Raw genomic sequence first — 6,916 nt, 5'->3', positions numbered from 1 at the left:
TTTCATTGAACTGTACACTTGTAAGTTGTCCATAACATTCAATGTACATAATACCTTAATTTTCTAAAAGATTGACTTATTGGGGTGCCTGGGTGGCTCAGTGGGTTAAAGCCTCTGCCTTCGGCTCAGGTCATGATCCCGGAGTCCCAGGATCGAATCCCACATCCGGCTCCCAGCTCCATGGGGAGTCTGCTTCTCCCTCTGACCTTCTCCTCGCTCATGCTCTCTCTCACTGTCTCTCTCTCTCTCAAATAAATAAATAAAATCTGTAAAAAAAAAAATTACAAATATTGGGGCACCTGGGTGGCTCAGTGGGTTAAGCCTATGCCCTTGGCTCCGGTCATGATCCCAGGGTCTGGGGATCGAGCCCCACATAGGGTTCTCTGCTCAGTGGGGAGCCAGCTCCCCCCCCCCGCCTGCCTCTCTGCCTACTTGTGATCTCTGTCTGTCAAATAAATAAATAGAATTTTTAATTACAAAATTAATTTTTTAAAAGATTTTATTTATTTGAGAGAGAGGTGCACAGAGCTAGTGAGAGAGAGAGAGCATGAGCAAGGGGGTGGGGCAGAGGTTGAGAAGCAGACTCCTCAGTGAGCAGGGAGCCCGACTGGATCCCAGCCCTCTGGGATCATGACCTGAGTCCAAGGCAGACACTCAACCGATTGAGCCACCCAGGTGTCCCCAAAATTAATTTTTAACTTAAAAAATACTTAAAGAACTGAAAATATGTTGCTGTCCTCATGGTGCTCTGTCTTTTGAGCTCTTCTCTCCTTCTACAAACTCTCCTTAGGTGTTTCTGATTTCATAAGTCACTAGCAGTATGACCTGGGGCAAGTTACTTAACTTCTCTAATCCTCGATTATAACTAAAATTGGAACAGTACTTCCCTTTCTTAGTTATGAGAGCTGAATGAGATAATGCAGGTAAAGTACTAAGAAGTCAAATTGGCATGTATTAAGTGCTCCGTAAATGTTAGCTCAGAATGGATGATGATGGTGGTGGTAAGAATACAAAGCACTTAACATAAAGCCTGAAACAAGAGCTCAAAACACTTACACTCTCAAGCTTCACTCATGTGCACCTGATGACACCCATTCTGTACTCCAGCATAATCTTCTCCCCTGTGTTCAGACCCAAACATCCACCCATCTCTGGATCCCTCCCCTGGATTCCTACGAGCACCTAAAACCCACCCACGTGCCCAATAGAGAACGAATGTATTTGCCCCACAAACGAGCTACACCTCTTAGGTTTTGCATCTGAGTACCTGGGGAGGTCATCCACCCGGTCGCCTGAGCCAGAGGCCCATGTGTAACTAGGGACTTCTTGCTGCAGTCCATGACCTCACTCCGTACAGAGTTCCACAAACAAGTGTTCCACAAGTGCCTAGATTTGTTTACATGTCCATCTTCCTCCATTAGAAAAATCTCTCAAAGGTCTCACTTCACTCCTATTGATACTATCATTGAGGAATGTGTTCTGTTACCAGAAGTAGAAAACCCTAGCAACAGCGCCTTAAATAAATACAAGGGTTTTTTCCTCATGTGTAGTAAGAAGTCTGAAGGGAGGTATTTAATGGTATTAGCTCAATGCTCAACAAAGTCACCAAAGAAAAAGGCTACTTTCATCTTTATCTATATTTCACAACCTGGTTTTGGCCCTCAGAGGTGTGCTCCTCATGGTGGTAAGGGGACTGCTGAAGCTCCAGACATCCCATCCTCATTCATGGGGATAAGGAGGAAAGGGACGGTGTCAGCAGCAACTACACCTCCTATCAGACCCAGCAAAAAGTTTCCTGAAATGGGGCACCTGACTGGCTTAGTTGGTGAAGCATCTGATCTCAAGGTCATGAGTTCAAGACCCATGTAGAGTTTATTTTAAGAGGAAAAAAAGTTAACTACATTTATTTAAGATTTATTTAGTTATTTGAGAGAGTGTGTGAGCATGCAGAGGAGAGGGGCAGAGGCAGAGAAATGATGTAAGTGGACTTCATACTGAGCGCCAAGCCCATGCAGGCTCAATCTCATGCAGGGCTAGCTTGGGACCTAAGCCAAGACCAAGAGTTGGATGCTTAACTGACTGTGCCACGCACACGCCCCTAAAATTAAGTACATTTATTGAGCACTTATTATATTCCAGACACTATATTAAGTGCTTTATATATACACAAATTGTTTATACTCTCATTGACATTTTTCTTTTTATAAAAACAAATTTATTGAGGCATAATTTATATAACATAAAATCTGCCCATTTTAAGGGTATAATTGAATGATTTTCAATTAAATTAATTAAGTTGTGCAACCATCAACCAGTCCAGTTTTAGTACATTTCCATCACCTCAATAAGACCCTTGTGCCCAGTTACAATCACTGTCTTTACTACCAGCCCCAGGCAACCATTCATGTACTTCCTGTCTGTATAAATCTGCATTTTAAAAAAATTTTTTCAATTTATTTATTTTCAGAAAAATGCATTCTTTAGACATATAAATAGAATTATACAAATAGAACTATACAATGTTTGAACATACAGTGTTTGTTAGAACTATATTATATAGTTAGAACTATACAGTGTTTGTAACAGACTTTTTTTTTTTTAAGTAATCTCTGCACCCAACCTGTGCCTTGAACTCACAACCCCGAGAACAAGAGCCCCATGCTCTATCTACTATGCCAAACAGGTGCCCTCCTGTTGTACCATTATTGGCTAGGGTGCCATGGGAAGTTACTCGGCAGAAAGGAGGAGGGGAAGGGACAAAAGCAGGGAAGGAATGTGTTTTGTTTTGCAAAACCAACAGTTTCAGCCAAGGAGACACCCAACTCAGTTTTTTACCTGATCACCCCTTACATGCGCCAGTTTGAGATGGATTGGAGCTCCGGACTTACAGAGAATCGCCCCCTCTCCCCGTCCCACCCTTGTTGTCCTGAGGTTACCTTTAGTTCATTATTATTATTGAAGATTTTATGTATTTATTTGTCAAAGAGAGAGAGTGAACGCGCACAAGCAGGGGGAGCTGCAGGCAGAGGGAGAAGCAAGTTCCCGCTCAGCAGGGAGCCCAATGCAGGACTCAATCCAGAACCCTGGGGTCAGGACTCAAGCTAATGGCAGATGCTTAACCCACTGAGCCACTCAGGCGTCCCGCCTTTAGGTCTTCTTAATACTAAGATCTTCTCCTTTGTGTGGAGTTTTCTGCCATTTTTTTGTTTTGTTTTCCTCCATTTTTTTTTTTAAGATTTTATTTATTTGTCAGACAGAGAGAGAGCACAAGCAGAGGGAATGACAGGCAGAGGAAAAAGCAGGCTCCCTGCTGAGCAGGGACCCCCCCCCCCACCGCCCCCAGTGTGGGACTGGATCCCAGGGCCCTAGGATCATGTCCTGAACTGAAAGTGGACGCTTAACCAACTGAGCCACCCAGGCACCCCTGTTTTCCTCCATTTTTCGAACATAGGATGGATGCAACAGTGTGTTGACGTGTTAGGAACGCACAATTGAACGGAATTGAATTGCACAATTGAAAATGCTTGTACAACCTCCCAGACCCCGCCCCCTATTAAACTGAATAAAAAGGTCCTCTGCCAGCCCAATGGGGAGACAGTGCTTTAAGCACTATCTCTCCCTCTCCGTACTTGTAGCAAGTAATAAAAAGTTATTTGCTTTCAACTGTTTCTTGAGTTGTGTTCAATTTGATAAGCTCTCCAAGGGGCGAACCCTCTGAGTTAAGTTTACAGTACTGATTGACAATTGGGCGGTTTCCACATTTTGGCTATTATGAATAGAGCTTCTATAACTATTTATGTGCAAATCTTTGTGTTGACCATGTGTTTTCATTTCTCTTGGGTAGATAATTAAGGGTGGAATTTCTGGTTGCAAAGTAAATCTATGTTTATCTTTTAAGAAACCACCAAACTGTTTTCCAAAATGGTTGTACCACTTCACATTTCCATGAACAATAGACAAGGGTCCCCATTTCTCCACATCCTTGTCAACATTTGTTATTGTCTGTCTTTCTGATTATAGCCATTCTAATGAATGTTAAGTGGTACCCATTAGGGATTTGATTTGCATTTCTCTAATGATTAATGATGTTGAACATCTTTTCATATGCTTATTAGCCATTCATACATCTTCTCTAGTGAAATGTCCTTTTAAATCTTTTGTCCATTTTTAAATTGAATTGTCTTAACATTGAGTTGTAAGAGTTCTTTATATATTCTGGATACAAGTCCTTTATCAGATATTGGCTTTGTAAATATTTTCTCTCATTCTGTGGTCTGTCTTTTCATTTTAATAGTGTCTTTTTTTTTGGGGGGCGCCTGGGTGGCTCAGTGGATTAAAGCCTTCTTTAATTGAAGCCTCTGCCTTCAGCTCAGGTCATGATCCCAGGGTCCTGGGATCAAGCCCCACATTGGGCTCTCTGCTCAACAGGGAGCCTGCTTTCCTTCCTCTCTCTCTGCCCACCTCTCTGCCTAATTGTGATCTCTGTCTGTCAAATAAATAAAATCTTTTAAAAAAAATTTAAAAAATAGTGTCTTTTTTTTTAAAGATTTTTTCCGTTCTTTTTTTTTTTTTAAGATTTTATGTATTTATTTGACAGAGAGAGACAGAGCAAGAGAGGGTGCACAAGCAGGGGAAGTGGGAGAGGGACAAGCAGGCCTCCCACTGAGCAGGGAGCCCAATGCAGGGCAAGATCCCAGAACTCTGGGATCATGACCTGAGCTGAGGGCAGGCAATGACTGAGCCACCCAGGCACCCCAATAGTGTCTTTTTTTTTTTTTAAGATTTTATTTATTTATTTGTTAGGGAGAGAGAGAGAGGGTGAGAGAGAGAGCACGAGCACAGGCAGACAAAGTGATAGGCAGAGGCAGAGGGAGAAGCAGACTCCCCATGGAGCAAGGAGCCCGATGTGGGTCTCCATCCCTGGACGCTGAGATCATGACCTGAGCCGAAGCAGCCGTTTAACCAACTGAGCCACCCAGGCGTCCCCCTAATAGTGTCTTGAAGCACAAACGTTTTTAATTTTGACAAAGTCTAATTTATTGGAAAAAATGTTTAATGAATTGTGCATTGACATTAACATGTATATAGTTCTGCTCTGCTTGCAAAATACATCCTGAATCCAACACTTCCTTCCACTTCTGGGCCAAGCTACCATCACCTTTAGCATGATCAGGATTCCTCTCTCTGCTACTGCCTGTGCCCATTATAGTCTCCCCAGCACAGCCAGCTGAGTGATTCTTTAATACCAGAAGCCAGATCATGTTGCTCTTTCTCTTAAAAACATCAAACGATAGCCTGTCTCATTCTGGAGAGAAGCCAAGTCCTCTGATGGCCTATAATTTTCCCCTACCCCCATTCCTGTCTAACTGCCTCAGTTCATTGTCCATTCTCCCAGGTGTTAATGGCTGGCTCCTTCACTTGCTTCAGAGCCTTGCTGACCTGTCACCTCCTCAGTGAAGGCTTCCCTGACCACAACTCTGTGCTTTATTTTTCTATAAACTCTCCCCATTAGAATGTCTGTTTCTGTTCTGTGAGAGCAAGGATCTATGTTTTGTTCATCACTATCCTGAGCACTTAAGACACCCCCAGCCTTTTATGCTAAATATTTGTTGAGTGAATGAATGATATTCCCTAATTTCATTGTCCTAATGAGCTTTTGAAGAAGGCATTATGACTGTCCCCATTTTATAGCGGAGGGGATTAGGTGTTGGGAGTTTCCTAACTTGAACATGAACTGGAGGGTATTTGTTGAATAAGTCATTGAGTGATGACCTGAATGAGGAAAGGAGCAGGAAGGGCTGTTTGTATGCTAACGATGCTTTTGGTCTTCACCTCTGGGTCGGTCTTTTTTTTTTTTTTTTTTTTTTAAGATTTTATTTCTTTATTTGACAGAGAGATCACAAGTAGGCAGAGCAGCAGGCAGAGAGAGAGAGAGGGGGAAGCAGGCTCCCTGCTGAGCAGAAAGCCTGATGGGATGCGGGGCTCAATCCCAGGACCCTGAGATCATGACCTGAGCAGAAGGCAGAGGCTTAACCCACTGAGCCACCCAGGCGCTCCATGGGTAGGTCTTATTCCAACCTTTGCCAGTGGGCACTATCTACCTTTCTCTCTGGAGCTTTGGAGGCTCTGGGAAAGCACCTGACATCAGCAGCTCCAAAAGGCAGCCGAGCTCCACAAGCAACAGGAACTTGCAGGGACTCCGCCTGACCTGCATGTCCAGTCCGCTGAGGCCGGGGCTTGAGGTCCTGCAGCCAGGTCAGTCCATACAAATAGAAAGAGAATTTGGCCTTGCAGACAAGGTCAAGTTGGAAAGACCAGGGCCTTGTAGCCTATGAAATATAAAAATACAAACATGAAATACACCCTGGATCCCTCCGTTAATAAAAACATAATTTTTCTTCCTCGCCCTGACTTATTTTCCAGCTCTGCAGAGGATGGATCAGGGTCAGGAGCAAAAGCACAAAAAGCTTTGGTGAGTGGCAACAACAGGTGCCCTATGGGCTACTTCTCCATCACATTCAGCCCTTTAAGTCTTTGCTTCCACCAGCTGTTCTATTGGGGTTTGGTTTGGTTTGGTTTTGGTAGCAGGCACCAACATGTCTTCATCTCAAAGCCAAATCCCATCCATTCTTCAAGATGTAAACTCAAATTCCAACCATTTGGGCCTTCTTTTATTTATAGATTTTTTTTTAAGATTTTATTTATTTATTTATTTATTTTAAAGATTTTATTTATTTTATTTGACAGACAGAGATCACAAGTAGGCAGAGAGGCAGGCAGAGAGAGAGAGAGGGGGAAGCAGGCTCCCTGCTGAGCAGAGATCATGACCTGAGCCGAAGGCAGCGACTTAACCCACTGAGCCACCCAGGCACCCCTAGATTTTTTTTTTATTTATTTGACAGAGAGAGATCACAAG

The sequence above is a fragment of the Mustela nigripes genome, chromosome 14 (genome assembly GCF_022355385.1).
Source record: "Mustela nigripes isolate SB6536 chromosome 14, MUSNIG.SB6536, whole genome shotgun sequence".
In the NCBI taxonomy this organism is placed as follows: domain Eukaryota; kingdom Metazoa; phylum Chordata; class Mammalia; order Carnivora; family Mustelidae; genus Mustela; species Mustela nigripes.
The sequence above is the reverse complement of the archived record's forward strand: the minus strand, read 5'-3'. Positions refer to the sequence as shown.